This window comes from Hyperoodon ampullatus (assembly GCF_949752795.1).
Source record: "Hyperoodon ampullatus genome assembly, chromosome: 12".
NCBI lineage: Eukaryota > Metazoa > Chordata > Mammalia > Artiodactyla > Ziphiidae > Hyperoodon > Hyperoodon ampullatus.
In genome coordinates this window covers 2,337,032-2,358,682 of record NC_136925.1, presented here as the reverse complement: position 1 = coordinate 2,358,682, position 21,651 = coordinate 2,337,032, and positions in this window count along the sequence as shown.

Here is a 21,651-nt window from a genome sequence, read left to right as displayed (position 1 = left end):
TGGCCGCTGAGCCTGCGCGTCTGGAGCCTGTGCTCTGCAACGGGAGAGGCCACAGCAGTGAGAGGCCCGCGTACCGAAAAAAAAAAAAATGGGGATAAGGAAGATACCTCATCCCCATCACCAACCTATGTTACCAAATGAAATATTTCATCCAAATACCCACTTTGCACTCTGATCTTCCTGAAGACAGCTTATTTCTTTTTATATATGAGATCCTACATTCTTCTGGACTCTATCTTTGATTGATTTTGAAAGAAATTTCAGTAATTGTCAGAATGGAAAGTCAATAACTCAAACTAAATGGAATTGAGATGGGGCGCGTGGCAACAGTTGCAGCCTAGAAAATTGTCCCCATTCAGTCAGGAAATAGAGAGCTCTTGACCTAAAGGGGATGCTTGCTCCCAGTTAGGTGAGAGGGATGCTGTCGCTCTGTTGCTTGTGACTCTGCTGGAGCTGTGCCTTAGCCCAACTGCCATCTCCGGCTTCAGAGAGCAGCTTAAATAAGACATTCCAACCTGCGAGGAGGAATCAAGGAGCCATTCCTCTTTAATCAATTACTTCGTGTGTCATGCTCCCAGACCAGCAGGATCCACATACCCTCCACTCTCTTAATGCCACAAAGATGTCTCTATTCGTAAACAGCATGTTCCAGGAAGCTCCGTACACCTGCCATCAACAAAGCACTGCTCAGTACCTCAGAAGCTGGTGACTCAGTGGTGTTTGTTCTGTTTCTTTCATTGCCATTTATGGAGGACCATAGTACAAAGAAAATTAAAGCCTAAAAAAGCAAGACAGTTCTGCTAATACCGCATTGATGAAAATGGCACTACTGATTCCTATTTGTCTCCCAGTTCACCCAGGATTCTTAACTGCTTTGTCTCGATGGACACTCAGATGCGGCATGTTGAGGGATAAAGTATGCCTCATGGCCAGAGCAGGCAAAACAGTGCTCATGGTTAAAAGCGAGGGCTTTGAGGTAGAACACCTGCATTTCGATCCTACTCGACAGCTTACTAACCATGTGACCCTGGGCAGGTTCCCTAACATCTGTGCCTCAAATTGCCCATCTCTAAATGGGGATGATGATAGTATCTACTTAATAGGGGTTGTGTGAGGATTGTATAGATTAATACACGGTAAGCTGTTAAAATAGAGCACAGCACAGGAGAAGTGTCCAAACGGACCTGTTGCTGTCATAAGTTCAGGTGCCCAGCTATCCCAGTGATAACATATTCCTCTTCAGAGAGGTAACACCTCTGTGTAACCACACTGTCTCCCATGACGCTGCCACAGAGGTTATAAATCAAAGGTCGCCTCTGCTCCTCATTCAGGGTGTGGGCAGCCCAGGGCGCTGAATAGAGCTCCATCTGGAAAGAGAAAAGACTCAGGTTTCAGTCCATATTCGCCACAAACTTGCCGTGAACTCAGGCAGGTTATTTTACCTTTTGTCCCAGGTTTTCGAACTATAAAAGTAGGGGAACTTTCCCCAAGCCTATCCAGATGTAATTACTTGACTTTGAGAGGTAAAGGGAAAACCTGAATGTTTGGGTAAACTGGAAATAATTTATTCTGTGAACATTTGTGCACCACATACAGTTGAGGGTCCTGGCTGGAGATACGGTCTTGAACAGGACAGACAGGGTTGGTGCCCTCTGGGAGTTTACATTCTAGAGAAGAGATTCCATCAATCAAAGATAAGCTAACAGATAAACAAGAAAAATCCCAGGCTGATAAGTGCTATCAGGAAATTAACACAGGGTGGAGGGATTTGGAGGGAGGGTTACTTTAGTTCAGGTGTTCAGGAAAGTTGTCTTCGAGATATCACTTAAGTGGAGAACTGAAAGGCAAAAAGTCAGCCATGTGAAGAGTAGGCCAAGAGCATTCCTAGCAGAGGGAACACTGGTTCAAGTCTTAAGGCAGGAACTAGTTTGGAATATTTGGAAAGAAGAGGAAGACAAAGAACATGGGAGAGAGTGGAAAGAGATGAGGCCCAAGGGGCAGGGCCACGCCTGTAACCTTCATAGCCCTGATAAGGAGTTAAGGTTGTATTCTAAATGTGATGGAGCCATTAGGCTCTTTTAAACAAGGGGGATTGGTGACTTATTCTGATATATGGTTTATAGTGTCTATTTTAAAATGAGGACTGGTTCTAGAAACCTCACTGAGGGAGGCAGTTATAATTTCCTGACAAGAGGGATGAATTGGTTACTTGTTAATTCAATGGTTCTGAGTTCTTGTCTCAATTTAGCTCTTAATCAAGAGGGCATTTGGGCAAGTCATGTAATTCATAATTGCTTCCCTTAACAACAGAAAAATAAGAATCAAAATATTTTCTCACCCGAAATTTGGAGATGTGACAAGCAGAACTGAGATTACAGCTGTAAAAACCCTTTGGGTTGCTTCAGGGATAATGTGTCTTACACATTTCCTATTCAGTGTTTTAAAGTGTTCCATATTCCTATGGGAAATGGGGAGAAAAAAAAGTAAGGAGGGGACAGAGAGTGGACATCTGCAGTAGCAAGTCATTAAAAATATAGTCTTAGGAGCAAACTACCAAGTCACTATCTCTGCAATCATGAGAAAGTTGCTTAACCGCCTCTGTGAAATGGGAGTAATAACAGTGATAATAATACTTAACTGACAGAGTTATTCTGACTGTTAAATAATGCCCATATAAAGTGCTTAGAACAGCACCTTGTACTTATTAAGTACCCACTTAGTAACCACTACCCCTCTGGACTCTCAGTCTTGCCCACCACATTCCTATTTTGGGGGGCTCCCATGGCGCTGTGTTTACGGATGCCCTGCCATCCACTGTGGAAGCTGAGGACATTGTCTTCTCCCTTTCTCCCCGCTGCCAGTCAAGCACATGTGACCTAATCTGGACAGATCAGAGTCAATATGGGACAACGATGATGGGGTTACTAGATTTTATTTATGTTCAGGCAGCTGTTGCCACATGAGAGATGTTGTGCTCTCTTGTGCCATTACCACACCCCCTCCCACTGCCGCCAGGTACTTAGCTCCTGTCTATATTTTCCAAGTTTAGTCCTCTAGCCTCCCATGGACACTGTGAACCCCTAATAGCCCACCAATTCATTCCCCTTGGCTTTAGATAGCCAGGGTTAGTTTTATTTAATTGCATATAAGCCATTCCTGATGAGTATTGGCTAAACCTTCCTTCTGACTCTCCCTCCAGCCCCTTCCTCTCATCCCCCGCACTATATCTTCCAACATGGCTGAGTTGATGGATGACAGCTAGTGAGACTACCAGAGCTGCTCAGAATGCTGTAGAGTAAGTCTTCCTTTCGCTGAGGACACTTTCACTAAATCCCTCCTCCTCCAAGAAACAGACAGATCCTCCCCCGACCATACCCTCACCCCACGTAGTTAGGACATCAAGGAAAGCACGGACCACACTTTGTTTTGCATCAAAATTATTAGAGTACATGCCTGTTTCTCCTCTGGATTGTTGGCACCTAGAAAGCAGGAGTTACACATTACTTACTTTTGAATTAGTATTATATATACATTTAATTTATTCACATAATCTCCTTTAAGAATTAAAACTTTCTAGATATTCCCCAAAGCTCCCTTTGACAATTATGTTTAATCCCGATCCCTTTCACTCCCTGAAGTTAACCAGAGTCATCAGGTTAGTGTAGGGACATCAGGGGGGACTGCCAGCCTGTTAGCAAACAACCATCTCTGATGTGAATAGCACTCCTCCCACCGTGCAGCAGGGGGACCTACTCTGGAGGATATTTTTCCAGAGTTGTTTGCTATGCGTCTGACGATTAGGGAGAAAATATATAGTATCGCGTATGTTTAGAGTTTCCTACTGAACATATCACTTTGTATAGTTAGTTATTCTCTAACATCAGAGGTCTGGGAATTCCCTGGCGGTCCAGTGGTTAGGACTCCACACTTTCACTGCCGAGGGGGTGGTTCAGTCCCTGGTCAGGGAACAAAGATCCCACAGACTGCACGTTGCGGCCAAAAAAAAAAGATGTAACATCAGAGGTCCTAGACACCTTTCCACGTGTAAATCTACCTCACTCTTTACAAATGCAGGATGGGATGGTTTTCCACTGTGTAGATATATCATAGTTCATTTTGCAATCTCTGATTGATAGGCATTTGGGTCACATCTGAAATTTCACTGTTATAAACAATACTTCAGTGAACACTTTGGCCCATGTCTCCTTGGGTTCAAGTACACTTTCTAAGCTGGAGAAGATAAGAATCACTGGCTTTCTCATCCATGTTGTGTCCCCATCACATTGTCTACTACAAAACATGGCTTGCAGGAAGCCCTTCACAGATATTTTTTAGACTGATTTGAATGATCCCAGCTTATGCCACCCCTTCTAGCTCCTGTTCCCCAAATGAGAATCCAGTCCAGAGACAAAGTGAGCTGAGACCCCATACTGCCTGTGCTGAGAACAGAGGCACCTCCTCAATTCTAGAGAATTCTGGGAAGTCTTCCTACGAGAGGACACGATCAGGTCCATTATTAATCATACCTTTTAAAAGACCCTATTGCAACAGGCAGAAAACAAAATTTAAATTAGCATCAAATAGGTACAATTTCCATAGAAGGAATTAGAGCCATTTCTTTATACAGCAACTGAAAGTATCAGCATCTCCTTTTCTGCAGCCCAAATGCCTCCTGTTTACAGATGAGAAAATTATCATTGTCTCCATCCTGAGCACTAAATGATATTTATGTAATGCCCATCTGCTCCACCACTCCCATACTCTTCATATAACTTCATTCATTCACAGCAGAGGCATGTTACTAGCAAATGCTGAACGATGAATTATTTCTCACGGGAAAGATAGTTAATTTCACTGACCCCCCCATGTGTCACGATTGAATGCATCACCCTGTACGAGGAAGCAGACCTGTGGAGAGGAAACCACAAAAGAGACAAATCAATGCAAAGCTCTGTGATCCAAAGCTAAGGTCATTTTTAATGGAATAAAAAGGCACTCCAGGGCTTTAGTTATTATACCACAATCACATGCCACTGTGCCCTCAACTGTAATTAGAGCACAATAATACGCATCCTAGGTTGTTTTCTTTAAGTGGCACTGAAAGCTAGGGGAGGGATAAAACAGAACTGTTTTTCAAGTAAGAACTGAGATTACAAAAAAAAAAATCAGTAAATGCAACATGAATGAAAAAATCCATTTTATATTTTCCATTACAATTTCGAATTTTACTTTGCTTGTGCCTACCTCTGCTAGTCACAGGTACAAAGCATCTTCCCCTAAATGACGTTGCTATTAATGACCTTATTACTACGGGTTTCAGACAGCAGTCATGAGGCCATTCCTTATTTTAGAGGTAATACAGTTTGACTGCAAGTTCCTTGATGGTAGGGATCATATGATGCATTTCTTGGGAGGGGCAGCAGGGGAGGTATTGATGGGAACTGGGTTTCTAACTTCAGATAGGAATAATTTCTGTGAGGATATGAGAGCAATGCATGCAAAAAGTTCTGCTGCTTCAGGCCCTGGTGATTTGCTAGTTCTGCTACTGTGTGAATCCTTCATTAAACATCTTTTCTTGCAGTGACCTGAGTCAATTTGTTTCCCTTGTATCGCAAAGACCCCAACTTGAAGAGTAGTAAAGTGTCAAGATGTATTATAACCTATCAAAAAGAATAAGCAAGTACATTCCTTAGATCATGAGGTCCTTTTGATGAATACAGCTTCTGTACATTAGCAACGAGCCATACTTTCACGTTTCATTCCAAGTTACTTGTTTCTGTCTGTATTTCTTAAGCTAAACATAATTGAGGCTAGAAGCCAGAAGAGCATCCAGGGAAAGATCTTCACATAAATAATCTTACTCCACTTGGCCTCTGTCTAGTAGGGAAGGTTACTCCTGACATATGTGACTCTCTGAAAGGTTCCTGTTGAGCCAGACTCTAGAGTTCTCAGAAATCACATAATCTGTTTCTTCACAAGAATCATGATTCTGCTGACGTGGTGAGGAATAGATTAACTGAAGCATTTTGGGAATAGGTTATTCTGAATCCTTTCTAAGTTGTCATTGTTTTTTGAAGGTGGAGAGGAGGGGAAAAAAGGCTGGACATAACTGAGGTTACAGGGGACTGGAGGAGAGAGGATGTGAAAGAGATCACAATCAAGAGAGAGAAAAAAGTGTGTGAAAAAGGATATGAGTTAAATGTTCCTCTTTGGGTTAAAGTAGGAAATGGGTAAAAAAAAAAAAATTTCACTACGTTTAAGGAAAAGGTATTTTAATGTTTACTTCTAATAACATAATACTACAGTCAGAAAGAATTCAGTTAGTGGCTCTATTTTTTTTCATTAAAAAGTATAAATTACTAAATCACAAATAGAATACTTCATATAGTTCTATGGCAATAAATTTGACAATCTTAAGGAAAATGGATTATTTTCCAAGAAAATATGTATAAGCAAAACAGCAAAGTGGGCTAAAGAAGAGGTTGGAAGTTTCAGGAAACAAATAATTATATAGGAAATGAAGAGAGGTATCAAGGAAGGGCATTCCCCTTGCCGAAGGTACCCAACCCGATTGATTGTGTGAGTAGATTTCCACCCCCACAAATAATCCCTGGACAAATAATTCTCATGCTATTTAAATGGTTTTAGAGGGTAGAGAATGAAGGAGAGCTTTATAGCGTATTTACATTCAATGAGCAAAACCCCACTGTAGCACAACCTCACATATGAATTAATGGAAAAATAATAAAAATATTAGCATAACATGTCAAAATAAAATAATAATGTCCCACTCTGTATTAATTCTGTAAATGCAAGGAAGGTTTAATATTAGGACATTTGTTAATGTAAGTATGATTGATGTATATTACATCTCTTACCTAACATTATTCGAGGTGTGATTGCCAATGCATTCAGAGAACATGAAATAGGAAGTATAAATATTGGAAAAGTGAAGACAAAATGATCGGTATTTGATTATGGATGATTATTTTACCTTCCTGGAAAACCCAAATGAAGTGGCTTTTAAAAATATGTTAGAACTAATAAGAAAATTCAGTAAGGTGATTTGTTACAAATTTAATACATTTTCTCATATTCTAATGATAACCAGATAAAAAAATATAACATGAAAAATGATCAGGTCATAATAACACCCCAAAATAAAATAATCTAGGTGTGAACTTAGCAAGTAATATGCAATACTTCTTTATTGAGACTGAATGAAAATTTTCCATGTTGAAAAGAAGTTAATCATTCCACATATGTCTAAACATTTTACTAACTGTAATAAAAGTCCCCTTATCCCAGTGTAACTTCTGATAATTGATCAAGTAATGATGGTGAACTTAACTTGTAGATTATAAAATGTATCACAAAGTCAATATTGAAAAAAACATAATAATATTGGTACAGGAATAGAAAAAGAGACCAAGAAAAGAGATGAATAAATTCAGAAACATACTTAAATAAATATAGAATTTGGTATATGAAAAAGATAACACTTTAAATTAATGGGAAAGGCAAAATATGCTTTTAATGGTGCTAGGACCACTGGCTAAAGTTGGAAAATAATAAGGTTAGTTCTTTACTTCATTCACCTGTTTTCTTCCTTTGAAATAAATTTCAGATGGCATAATGATGTATGTTTAAAATAAAAAGAAAGAAAACATAAAATTACACTGGTAAATCATTATGTAATCTTTATGTGGGGAAGGTTTTTTTAAGCATGATATTCAGTGCAAAAACATAAATTACAAAAGGTTATTAGATTTGCCTATTTAACAGCTTGAAATGCACGTATTTCAAAAAGCATTTTTTAAAAGATTAAAAGGCAAACACAAACTTTGAGAATATTTGCAACACAATGGCAATATTACTTTATTTGTATAAATGCACACACATATATATTTCAAATCAGTAAGAAGAAATTTAAAATCCCCATGCAAAAGTTGGACAAAAGACATACATAGGAAGTTCGTCAAAGAATGCAAATATTCAATAGAAATGCTCTCCTCATAAGCAACCAAAATGCAAGTGAAAACAAGATACCAATTTTGGACTTTCAGGTTGACGACAATTTAAGAAGATAATACTCATGTTATTTTGAGGTTGAAGAATGGACCTGCTCGTGTAATTCTGGTGGGAAAGATTGGAAATTAGCAAGACTTTTCTTGAGAACAAAATATGTATTAAAAATAGTTAAAAACTGCATATCCCCTTGACACAGCAATTCTAATTCTTATCTCAAATAAATAATTAAGAAAATTCACAAATAATGCTTATACAAGAATGTCTATAGTGGATAAGAACTATAAATTTATTAAAATCACACCTCTAAACATGCACCATATGACCCAGCAATCACACTTTTGGATGTGTTTGTCCTAGAGAAGTAAAAATTTGAATTCACACACAAAAACCTATATAAATTCATAGAAGCTTTGTTTGTAATAGCCCAACAGTGAAAACAGCCCCCAATTTTTTTCAGCTGGTAAATAGATGATAAACTGTGGTGTACCCATTCAATGGAATACTCTTCAGCAATTAAAAGGAATGGGCTATTGATACATGCAAAACATAGGTGGATCTTATGGTCTTAAAATATTACACCAAATGAAAAAAGTCAAGCACAAAATATTGCATATTGTTTGGTTCTATTTATATAATATTCTTGAAATGCCAAATTGGAGCGATGAACAGGTCATTGACTTCCAGGGGTTAAAATTAAAGAGATGGGGTGACTGTTAAGGGGTAACATGAGGGATTTTCTTTGTGGTGGTGGAGTAGATCTATGTCCTGACTGTGGTGATGGTTACACAAATCTATACATGTGATACAATTACATAGAACTACGTACAAACACACACACATAAACACAAATGAACGCATGTGAATACTGGTGAAATAAGACCTAATAAGGTCTACGTTTTAGTTAACAGTATTGTACAAATGTCAATTTCCTGGTTTTGATAATAAGGTACATGATTATGTAAGGTATCATCATTGGGGAAAGCTAACATGAAAGGTACACGAGAACTCTAAACTATTTTTGCACTTCTAAAATTACTGTAAAATAAAAAGTAAAAATACATACATACATGCATACATATATACATACATAATACCAAAATTTCCGGACCCTTATCAATTGGTCTCACTTATGTAAATCTTTTCCTGTCCCTTGGCCCATATGTGCATTCTAATTCTGATTGAATCTCTCTCTCTCTTCTCTCTCGTAAGACTAACAATATTCAGTTTTGTAGCTAGTAAGCTTTTGTCTTCTTACCCCACTAGATTTTTAAACTTTTGAGAACAGAAACCATTCCACTTACTATCTCTGCATATTTGCCATTTACATTGAATGTGAATAAGACTCTCTCCAGGTTAGTTTATATTCAATAATGTTTGATTAATTAATTTCATTTAATTAAAATTCTTAAATTCCTCATAGTCGTAGAAGAGTAATAGGAGCTAAAATACTTCCTCAACTACTTCCATTTTGGTGAATGTCCTTAATTACCCTGAGTATATAAAATAAAGATTAGAGCTTCCCTGGTGGCGCAGTGGTTGAGAGTCCGACTGCCGATGCAGGGGACGTGGGTTCGGGCCCCGGTCCGGGAGGATCCCACATGCCGCGGAGTGGCTGGGCCCGTGAGCCATGGCCGCTGAGCCTGCGCGTCCAGAGCCTGTGCTCCGCAACGGGAGAGGCCACAACAGTGAGAGGCCTGAGTACCGCAAAAAATAAAAATAAAAAAAATAAAGATTAAAAGCATTGAAATAATACATAAAACATTTAGCATGTTGAAAAGTTCTCAATAATTATATTTACTGGATTAAACTAAAACTAAGATTCACTTTTTGTAAGGAAAAAGAAAAGAAATGAGTTTTCATGTAAAATCCATGTAAAATTTCTCTGGATTCTTGAACTATTGATATTATAAAGAGGTTTTTTACAGAAATTGAGTTTTGTTGATGAATATTGGTGTGTTTTTGTTATAACACTCCCAAAATGTCAAAAGAAGAGAATCAAATTACCAAGTTTCTAAATGCTGCACTGTCATTGTATTGATTTTTTGAGGCACAAGATACAAAATTATCTTCTTTGAAACCTTCCACTCTATACAGCCTCTTTAAGAGTTTCTTGGGAGGAAGTTAAGGAGAAGTTTCCCAATTCTTCGCAAACCTCGTAGTATATCAGGATGGATGTGAGCATTTCACGTTGCCATCTTCTCACATCCTTAGTAAGAAATTGTCCCTCGTACTTAGCTGTTTTGATGGATTAAGAGAGACAAGAATGTTCTTTATTTATTTAAAATGGTTTTCTCTCATATGGAAAAAGAGGCAATTTTATATGCTATTTTTCTGTCAGAAGGCTTTTCATCAGAGATCGTATAAATTCAAATTAGTAGCATTTCATACAACTGCATGAGATTTGATCCCCACTGTATTCAACATTCTATGACAAGTGAATAGCAAAGAGTCATCATTTTATTGTGCTTCTTTCTTAGAGTATGTGTGGATAAAACTGAGTAACTGTTGGTAAGTTATTGGCAGGGTGAAATCCAGCCATGCTTTACAAATCCATGCTGGGAATTCCCTGGTGGTCCAGTGGTTAGGACTCTGCACTTTCATTGCCCTGGCCGGGTTTGATCCCTGGTTGGGGAACTAAGATCCCACAAGCTAGAACTAAGAAAAAAACAAACAAACAAACAAAAAAACATGCTATAAAGATTAAAAGGTTCTCCTACAATCTAGCTTCCTTTTAGACTACATGTTGAGTTCCTTTTAGGGAAAATAACAATGAAGAACGGACATTAAAATCTGGGATCTTCCATTTGTCATCGTGGACGTTTTGACTTGTTTTCTGACTGTTTTCTGTTGGAGAGCTTCTGGAATTGATGTCTTGAGGCGAGTGGTCTGTGACTTTGCCTCATTTTGCTGCTATAAAATGCCACTTGGGTGTGACAGTATGAAATGTATGCCTAGATAGGAAACCAAAACTCCTATACTGTGGGTCCTGTTAATATCAGCTATGGAGCAAAAACAAGGACAATTGATTCTTGATTAGATGACATGATTTGAGTCATGCATAGGATGCTTCACACAAATTTACTTTTCCATTATCACGTCATTGACAGGGCCGGCTGATCGTTCATAAAGTCAGTATACTTATCTAATATCACTGAAGGATGAGCAACAGTATTTGCAACAGTATTTCTCACAACCTTATTGCTATAATATGAAAAGGTAGGGGAAAAAAACACTGACACCAATAAGAATGCTGACTATGTCCCAGTCTAGATATATGTTCCACCCTTCTCCACCCGACTCTTTTCCCAGGGCAGCAGCTGAGCTCTCTGGACTCTCCATCAGCTTATTCTCTTGCTCTTTGATATCTGGTTGGGTTTGGCCAATGGTAAGCCAAATCAAGAATTTGGAAGGCAGGAACAGAGAGAAATTGGAGTGCTGATTTCTCAGGCCTCTGTCGGGCTTGGGTTGGGAGCGGCTGTGTGCCCCACTAAAGCTCCCATCTGGAGAACCTCTCCGATGGCTGTAGCTCTCCAGATTCTGGTAACCATTCTTCCCCTTCCCTCTTCAGTCTGGTGTGGTAATGGCTCCTGGGTACTTTGCCATCCCTGCTTGGTGTCCCTGGCCCTGTCCACACCCATGCAAATCACCTCTTTATTAATTCCTGTCAGTGTGTCAGTTGAGTCGTTCACCTGTTTCCTATCAGGACCCCAACTGATACAATACGAGAATGACTATAAATATTTTAATACAGCCATATGATGACTATTATGTAATAATTAAACATTTTTTTAACATCTTTATTGGAGTATAATTGCTTTACAATGGTGTGTTAGTTTCTGCTTTATAACAAAGTGAATCAGCTATACGTATACATATATCCCCACATCTCCTGCCTCTGCATCTCCCTCCCTCCCACCCTCCCTATCCCACCCCTCCCGGTGGTCACAAAGCACCGAGCTGATCTCCCTGTGCTATGCGGCTGCTTCCCACTAGCTATCTATTTTACATTTGGTAGTGTATATATGTCCATGCCACTCTCTCACTTTGTCCCAGCTTACCCTTCCCCCTCCCCGTATCCTCAAGTCCATTCTCTAGTAGGTCTGTGTCTTTATTCCCATCTTGCCCCTAGGTTCTTCTGATCATTTTTTGTCTTTTTTTTTTTTTTTTTAGATTCCATATATATGTGTTAGCATACGGTATTTGTTTTTCTCTTTCTGACTTACTTCACTCTGTATGACAGACTCTATGTCTATCCACCTCACTACAAATAACTCAATTTAGTTTCTTTTTATGGCTGAGTAATATTCCATTGTATATATGTGCCACATCTTCTTTATCCATTCATCTGTTGATGGACACTTAAGTGGCTTCCATGTCCTGGCTATTGTAAATAGAGCTGCAGTGAACACTGTGGAACATGACTCTTTTTGAATTATGGTTTTCTCAGGTTATATGCCCAGTACTGGGGTTGCTGAGTCATATGGTAGTTCTATTTTTAGTTTTTTAAGGAACCTCCATACTGTTCTCCATAGTGGCTCTGTCAATTTACATTCCCACCAACAGTGCAAGAGGGTTCCCTTTTCTCCACACCCTCTCCAGCATTTATTGTTTCTAGATTTTTTGATGATGGCCATTCTGACTGGTGTGAGATGATATCTCATTGTAGTTTTGATTTGCATTTCTCTAATGATTAATGATGTTGAGCATTCTTTCATGTGTTTGGTGGCAATCTGTATATCTTCTTTGGAGAAATGTCTATTTAGGTCTTCTGCCCATTTTTGGATTGGGTTGTTTGTTTTTCTGATATTGAGCTGCATGAGCTGCTTGTAAATTTGGAGATTAATCCTTTGTCAGTTGCTTCATTTGCAAATATTTTCTCCCATTCTGAGGGTTGTCTTTTCGTCTTGTTTATGGTTTCCTTTGCTGTGCAAAAGCTTTTAAGTTTCGTTACGTCCCATTTGTTTATTTTTGTTTTTATTTCCATTTCTCTAGGAGGTGGGACAAAAAGGATCTTGCTATGATTTATGTCAGAGTGTTCTGCCTATGATTTCCTCTAAGAGTTTGATAGTGTCTGGCCTTACATTTAGGTCTTTAATCCATTTTGAGTTTATAAACATCATTTTTACAAATAATACTTTATCTCATGAGAAACTGCTCAGAATGAGATTTTAAAAAGGGTATAAAATAATAGCAAGAGTATGATCTCAATTTTGAAAAGAGAAAGTGTATGGGGTGTTCATGTGTATAAGCAAACATTTAAAAGAAAAGATTGGAAGAAAATATATTGAACTATTAATTAAGGACTTGTTTAATTGACAAATTTTAGAAATGTTTAGAATATTTTCTTATTTATACTTTTCTTTGTTTTCCAAATTACCCATCATGAGGTTACATTACTTTATAATCAAATTTAAAAACAAGCTCTTACTTATATAAATTCATATGTCGGTCTATATATGTGTTATATACACATTTTCTTCATCTAACACATGAATGTAGCTATAGTATAAGACATACATACCATTGTCTTTAAAGTAAATTTTACCTAGGAAAATTATTTTGATTGTCTTATAATGCCATATGATTTCTAAACACAAAACTATCAGAGGAAGCTGGATGAAAAATATCATTGATATTAAGTGAAGATTTTACAGAAGGAAGAAATTACCTAAAATTCTATAAAATTGAAATCTTTCAAGACTTGAAATACAAGGCAATCCTTATCAAAATAGAATAATAATTATTAAAGTAATAACAATAATGATTCCTACCATTTCTATAGTATTTTTCATTTCCAAATCCTTTGTGCATACAGTAGTCCATTTTCTTTTCCTAATAACCCAAGGAGAGTTTTGTGACCACCCTCCTCCTCCCAGGAAAATTTTAGCACCATGCAGGATTCTGAATTATTGTCTGGAATCCACTTGCACATGTCTGTTTACAGAGCTGACTAAATGTGATTTAAAGTTACAGGCTATGATAAACTGAATATTGTTCAGAAAAACTTTAAGGAGCACTGTGGTGTCATTGTTCCAACTATTTCACAGTCTAATCAATTTTCAGTAAGGCAGGAGATTTCATTCACTGCTGCACATTGAAAGAGTAAGAAATCAAATAATTAGGACTAAGTAAGGACTGGAAAAGAAATCAGAAAATGAGAGAATAAAAGATAAGGCAAGAGCTAGTCATCATGACCTGATTAATGTGATGCTGATTGCTGGGATTTAACTATTGTATGATCAATGATCTAAATGACAACAAGCAGAACAGATATTTTTCCCCCAGGTTTTGTTTTGTTTTGATTTTTAATCTAAAGTTTTATTTCAAGGTCAGTTTATCATAAGGTATGATGAAATAGAATACTCTGCCCTGGGCAACTGATGAGGGCGATTTCACAAGAGAATACTTGACAGTTTGTCCAGCTCACTTGGTCTTACCCACTTCTCTATATGTATCTGGTCCTAGTCTTTAAATTTTGTTTCAATAAAATAGATATTCATTGTAAAGAGTAAACAGTAAAACATCTGGATTAAGTAAAAAAGTAAAAACTTTCTCATTTCCCCACACCAAACCTACTCCTCTGGTTTAACTGCTATTAAAAAATTGTTTCATGTGTATCACTCCACATGGTTTTATGTGGGCATCTGTGTGTGCATCTGTGTGTGTGTTCCTTTTCATAAAAATCGATCATACTATTCATACAGTTCTTTAATCTGGGTTTTTAAAATTTTAAATATAAATGATAGACATCTTTGCTTATTAGAACATGTGAATCTACTTAATTTTCTTTCATACCAAATTTATCTATCCTTTTATTTTATTATTTCTTAGTTGAAGTATAGTTGCTGTACAATATTTTATGTTACAGGTGTACAATATAGTGATTCGTTATGCCCCATTTATAGTTATTATAAAATTCTGGCTACATTCCCCATGTTGTACAATACACCCTTGTAGCCTACCTTATACCCAATAATTTGTACCTCCCCCTCCCCTACCTCTCTATTATGCTCCACCCCCCACAGTGGTAACCACTAGTTTGTTCTCTTTATCTGTGAGTCTGTGTCTTTTGTGTTATAGTCACTAGTCTGTTGTATTTTTTAGATTCCACATACAGGTGATATCATACAATATTTGTCTTTCTCTGTCTGACTTATTTCACTTAGCATAATGCCCTCCGTGTCCATCCCTGTTGCTGCAAATGGAAAAATTTCACTCTTTTGTGTGGCTGAGTAGTATTCCATTGTATATACAGATAAAGAGATGAAGGGATACATACATCTACCATTTTAAATTACCTAAACATACATAAATACATTCTTGTTGTAAAATCTATTTCAATTTTCACTGCTATCTATTCAGGACTTACAGGACGAAGGTCTTATCATCAGACTCCACCCTGTGACCCACCCAAGTTTTCCCTCCTTTTTCTGCTCCTGCCTCTGCTTCCTCTGCCCACTGTATATCACACTCCAGCACAGTGGGCAAGTACAAAGGTATGGCATGACTAATCCTGAAGGGGATGGATTTCTAGGCAGAAGCAAGGCAGTGCTCAGGCTAAATCTCAGCCACAGTGCCATGTTATGATGTTTGACTGGCAAAGATATGAAGACATCTGAGGGCTGCCCCACCTCCTACCATTGCATCCTCGTTCATTTTTCTCCTCACCACCATCTCTCATCAAAATCACACCCGGAGCTAGAGCAAACTCTTTAGTTAGAACCCTCAACCATGGAAAAGTTATGACTCTGCATTTCTCCATCATGCAACTAGAAACAAAGCAAAAATAAATATTTTTTCTGCATTTGTCAAGTTTGTAATACTTGTCTGCTTTTTAAAAATTTGTGATTTATTGTTTCATTCTAAAGAAATGCCCTTTTTATATCTAATTTTATATATACTTATATCTAACACATTTTTATATCTAGTTTTGTGTTCATGTTTTTTTCTTCTCCTCTTTAAAGAAACCCCATGAACTCCATAAAACCTGGATATGTCTCTGACTATTATTTTTCTTAGACCGGTACATATTTTATAAGTCTTTCCAGATATACTGAATATTTACTAAAAGTGATAAGATTTTTCAAAAGAAAGGGAAAGCAAAGATTTTTGCCTTAGAAAAAACCCTGATCTGCTGTTCAATTCCAGTTCCAGCTTTAGGTTTACGTTTTCCTTCTGGTGCCTCAGTTCCTTTCTTAATACTTAATTCTAGTATCTGTGTTTCTATCTTATTTCTCCTTCTCACTCTTCACCTATTATTCCACCACACCTTCCAACACACAATCCTCCTTCATCTATTCCCTAAGTCCTGATTTTTTTTCCCTCTAGAAAAGCATCGTTCATTAAAATTGTATTCTTACCTGTTTCTGAAACCTTGGCTGCTGCTTGACTCCCCAGACACTTTGTTGCCGCCTGGATCCCTCTGTTGCCTTGTTGCAACATTACACCCATCACCTTCCAGGCCTGACTGGATACCTCTGGCAGGATGTCCCTGACCCCAACTCTTCACTCTATTGCCCACTGCCAAGCACTTGCCTTACCACTAGTCTCACCCCAGGCCAGTTCCTGAGAGGTTTATTGGACCACGCCTGTGTCTGACCTGGTTTTGGGGAGAATACCAGTCCCTTCCCCAGTAAGTACAATGGAGAGGTTACTTGCCTCTCTCCTACTGGCCTTATTTTCCATGAATACTAGTGGGATCATCTGCTTTCTCAGGCTCTGAACCCAGAGTCCACTTTGATGTTGCCTTCTCTTTTGCTTCCTATATCCAGACTAATCTTGCCAACTCTTCATTTTTCCTTCCATTCAGTTTTTTTCTCTACTTCCATCATTTGTTTTCAAACATTTCTTGACAACAACATAATGATGATCATTATTTATATTATCAGTTTCTCTGGTCCAGACACTGTGCTAAGTGTTTTGCCTTTATATTTCACTTAATTTTCACAAAAACATGATGAGAAAGATGCTATTATGATCCATTTTTAGTTTTTTTTTGTATGAGAAATTTAGCTTTAGAGATATGAGTAATTGGCCTATAAACGGCAGAGCCAAACATCAAACTCAGGATATTTGGCAAGGGTATCCTAACTGCAACTAAGTCACTCCACTATTTGCCTGATCTGCCTAAACTATCACTTCCATATTTCTACATACTAACTTCTCAATGGCTTTCCAGTGTGGACAGGATAAAGTCCAAACTTCATTACATTAACCTTAGAGCCCAACTCTTTTTGTATACTCATGCCCTCCTCCTTTATCTAACCTTATTAAATTCCCACCTATCCTTCAAAGAATTTCTCAGTTCTCACGTTCTCTGAGGCCATTCCCAAGTCCCCAACCCATAACCATATCTTCAGTTTCTTAACAATAATTGTCATATGCTACTTTATATGGTTATTTATTTATTTATTTTTGCTTCTTCATATGATCATTTTTCCCTCCCCATTTAGTCTGAAACATCTCTAAAGGCAAATATAAGGGTCTTAACATATCATTTTATTCTTCACAACATTTACAGAAACATCTATCATATAGTAGGAACTCAACAATTAAGTGTTCATTGATTTGCTGAATTTCCTACAGTAGACTGTTGGGTCTTATTTTAGTGATTCACAACAGTGATATATAAATTAATTTGAAAAGTTTTTAAATGTGGTCTTCTGGCACATTTCTCCCACAACAGACAACACTTCAGTGATGTCTCTTACATGGGGCTTATCACACCCACTCCCCCAAGGCTACTCAAAAAGACAATCTAACACAAGAGACTGAGTCGTAGCATCAGGTGTTCTGATGTTCCCAGACATTTTTGTCACCATTTCTTCCAAAGCAAATTGAAACTATTGTTGAAAAGGAACAACAGATTAAAAGAAGATGGGAAGTGAAATGAACCTGAAAGCAACCCAAAGGGTCAATTTTAAGGATGTTAAATCAAACCCATTGACTTGCTTTGAGTAGCTTTCAGCCTCCAAAAGACTTCTGGAAGGTTCAGTCACGAGAAACCAGGACTAAGCAAAGGGACAGGAGACAGCTGAAGTGGCCAGGAGCTGTGTCATCAACACCATTTCCTAACTCTTGTCACACATTGTGGCAAAGGCAGTCATACCTTCTTTTCAGGGATACCAAGAGATTGATGGGGATAGGCAGTTGGCCCTGGGAATTTCCATCAGTGATCCTGTAGCTACACCAATAAAACAATCTCTAGAAAGTTGATGCTGTCTCAGACTTAAGCAGTGTGAATATAAGCATCTTTAGAAAGCTTTGCTATTCTTTTTTTTTTTTTTTAAGATGTTGGGGGGGTAGGAGTTTATTAATTAATTTATTTTTTTTTTTTTTTTGCTGTGTTGGGTCTTCGTTTCCGTGCGAGGGCTTTCTCTAGTTGTGGCAGGCGGGGGCCACTCTTCATCGTGGTGCGCGGGCCTCTCACTATCACGGCCTCTCTTGTTGCGGAGCACAGGCTCCAGACGCGCAGGCTCAGTAGTTGTGGCTCACGGGCCTAGTTGCTCCGTGGCATGTGGGATCCTCCCAGACCAGGGCTCGAACCGTGTCCTCTGCATTGGCAGGCAGACTCTCAACCACTGAGCCACCAGGGAAGCCCAACTTTGCTATTCTTATTGACTTAAAACATACGTATGGAGTAAAAGCACTGCTTGCTATGCAAATTCATCTTCCAGATCAGTCCACAATTTACATTCCAGCCATTTTGTTGTCATTGAACCTGTTCTGTACTGAATTCTGGAAGGCCTCCATGGGTAGGCAAATTTGTTGCCATTGATATCACTTCCCTTGCAATCCCTCTTGAGGAGGTAACATATTCAGTTTCTAAAAATTGCATCCTTTTGGAATCACCGAGCTCCTTTGAGACCACTGTTCCATCACCATCATTGACTATCCCTTCTGTATGTAAGCTCACATCATCTAGATTTCCATCGTTCTCCATTTCCCTGTCAACTCCTTCAGGTCACCTCAACACAGTCCCAGAACACTGACTTACCATTTTCTTTTCTATTCTGTGCCTTATGCCTTCTAATATAAACAATGGCCCAACCAATAACCTACTCTCCTCAATTGCAATGACTTTTATTTCCATTTCTGTTAAAAAAATTATGACCACCTGGAGCTTCTTTACTTTTAATTCTTACCTCAAAAGTTTATTTGTCCATAGCTTTCTACACTGGCTCCCACTCCTATATTCCATATTGTCTTAGGGTTCTCCAAGGAAATAGAATCAATAGAATATGTGGACAGACAGTTAGCTAGCTATCTAGCTATCTAGCTAGATCTATTTTAAGGAATTGGCTCACGCAGTTGTGGAGGCTGGCAAATCCACAATCTGAAGAGTAGGTGTCTTAGTACATTTAAGTTGCTGTAACAAGATATCACAGACTGGGTAGCTTATAAACAACAGAAATGTCTATAAATAACCCAATTTCATTCCTTTTTATGGCTGAGTAATATTCCATTGTATATATGTACCACATTTTCTGAAGTAAGTCAGAAAGAGAAAAGCAAATATCATATATTAACGCATATTATGTGGAATCTAGAAAAATGATATAGATGAACCTATTTGCAGGGGAGGAATAGAGATGCAGACATAGAGAACAGACCTGTGGACACAGGGGGGAAGGGGAGGGTGGGACAAACTGGGAGATTAGGATTGACATATATACACTACCATGTGTAAAATAGATAGCTAGTGGGAACCTGCTGTATAGCACAGGGAGCTCAGCTCAGAGCTCAGTGCTCTGTGATGACCTAGATGTGTATGATGGGGGGGGCGGGGGTGGGGTGGGCAGGAGGTCCAAGAGGGAGGGGATATATGTATACATACAGATGATTCACTTCATTGTACAACAGAACCTAACACAACATTGTAAAGCAACTATACTCCAATTTAAAAAAATATAAAGTTAAAAAAATAATAAAATATATGCATTTGAAAAAAAAACCCAGAAATTTATTTCTTGTAGTTCTGGAGGCTGGGAAGTCCAAGATCAAGGTGCCAACATGGTGGCATTCTTGTGAAGGCCCTCTTCCTTGTTCATGGCTGGTGCCTTCTTACTGTGTCCTCACATAGTAGATGGGGCTAGGAATCTCTGTGGGGTCTCTTTTATAAAGCACTAACCCCATCCATAAGGGCTCCATCCTCATGATTTAAACACCTCCCAAAGTCCCCACCTCCTAATACCATCATCTTTGGGGATTAGGATGTCAACATATGAATTTGGGAGGTTCACAAACATTCAGACCATAGCAGTAGGACAGCAGACTGGAGACCAGGGAAGAGTCACAGTTCAAATATGAAGGCAGTTTGCTAGCAGAATTCCCTCCCGCTTAGGGGAGGTCCATCTTTTTCTTAAGGCCTTCATCTAATTGGATGAGACCCTTCCGTATTATTATTATGGAGGGCAATCCACTTTACTCAGAGTCTACTGACTTAAATGTTAATGCCAAACAAAAAAATATCTGCACAGAAGCATCTAGAATAATGTTTGGCCAAATATATGCCTGCCATGACCTAGCCAAGTTAACACATAAAAGTAACCATCTCACACATACCAGAGTCTGCTCTTTGAACTTACCAAGGCTCTTGGTGGCCCAAGAGCTCCTGTTGATCAGTTCCTTTCTAGCTTTACTCCTTTCTCTTTCTTGACTGCACGTATCTACTTTGTGATTACTCTCAAGACCATTTCCTCAGGCTTTCTGTCTTTTCTGCTGCACATTAACTCCCCATCTTCACTACCATCACTTACTCATATTCACCTCCACTCCAACCACACCAAACAACTCACACCTCCAGGCATGCACCCTGAACTTCACACCATTCATTGCCTGTAATGCCTGTTTACCATAACCAGTAATTGTCATTCAGCTGAGATATCTCAGCAGAGACATCAGCAAACCCCCATTCTCCCTTCCCAGGCACCATTTATGCCTCCCTCTCTTAAACAGCTTTGGATCTGTATTCACACTGCCAATAACGTTGTTGTTCTCATTACTAAATTCTGAGCCTCATCTGGATATTGATTTCAACTTCATAATAAATTTGTGATCAAACGTATCTATCTTTAGGAAAGGCAATTGTACTTTTGTAAACTTAGGCAAGTTAAGTAAATTCTATTGGCTCCATTTCTCCATCTCTTTATTAGATACAAATAATAACAATACCTACCTTTCAGAACCATTGTGAGGAATAAATGAGATTGTAAATCTAAAGTATGTAGAACAATACCTGGGATCTAGTGTGCGCTGGATGCATGGGAGCTATTATTGCTGTAACTAGAACCATCAGGTGTTTCCAATAACTTTCAGCAGGGGTGTGCTGGGGCCAACTCGTTTGGTTGTTAATATTTTCAGGAATTTAGAGATCCAGTTGTTAAACATGCCTATCATTAAAAATTAAATATTATAAACTTAGAATTCAATAAACTGTATAAAAAATAAAGGTCATTAATACTCAAAATTCATCACATCCCACTTATTTTATTCTACTTTAATATTATTTACGCTCTTACAGTTATGTAACTCCATTGTAGCAACATGGTGGACATGCCATGGGATGGTGTGCTGATGTGCATCTCTTCCCAATTCCATTTCAGGGATGCCATGTCGGTA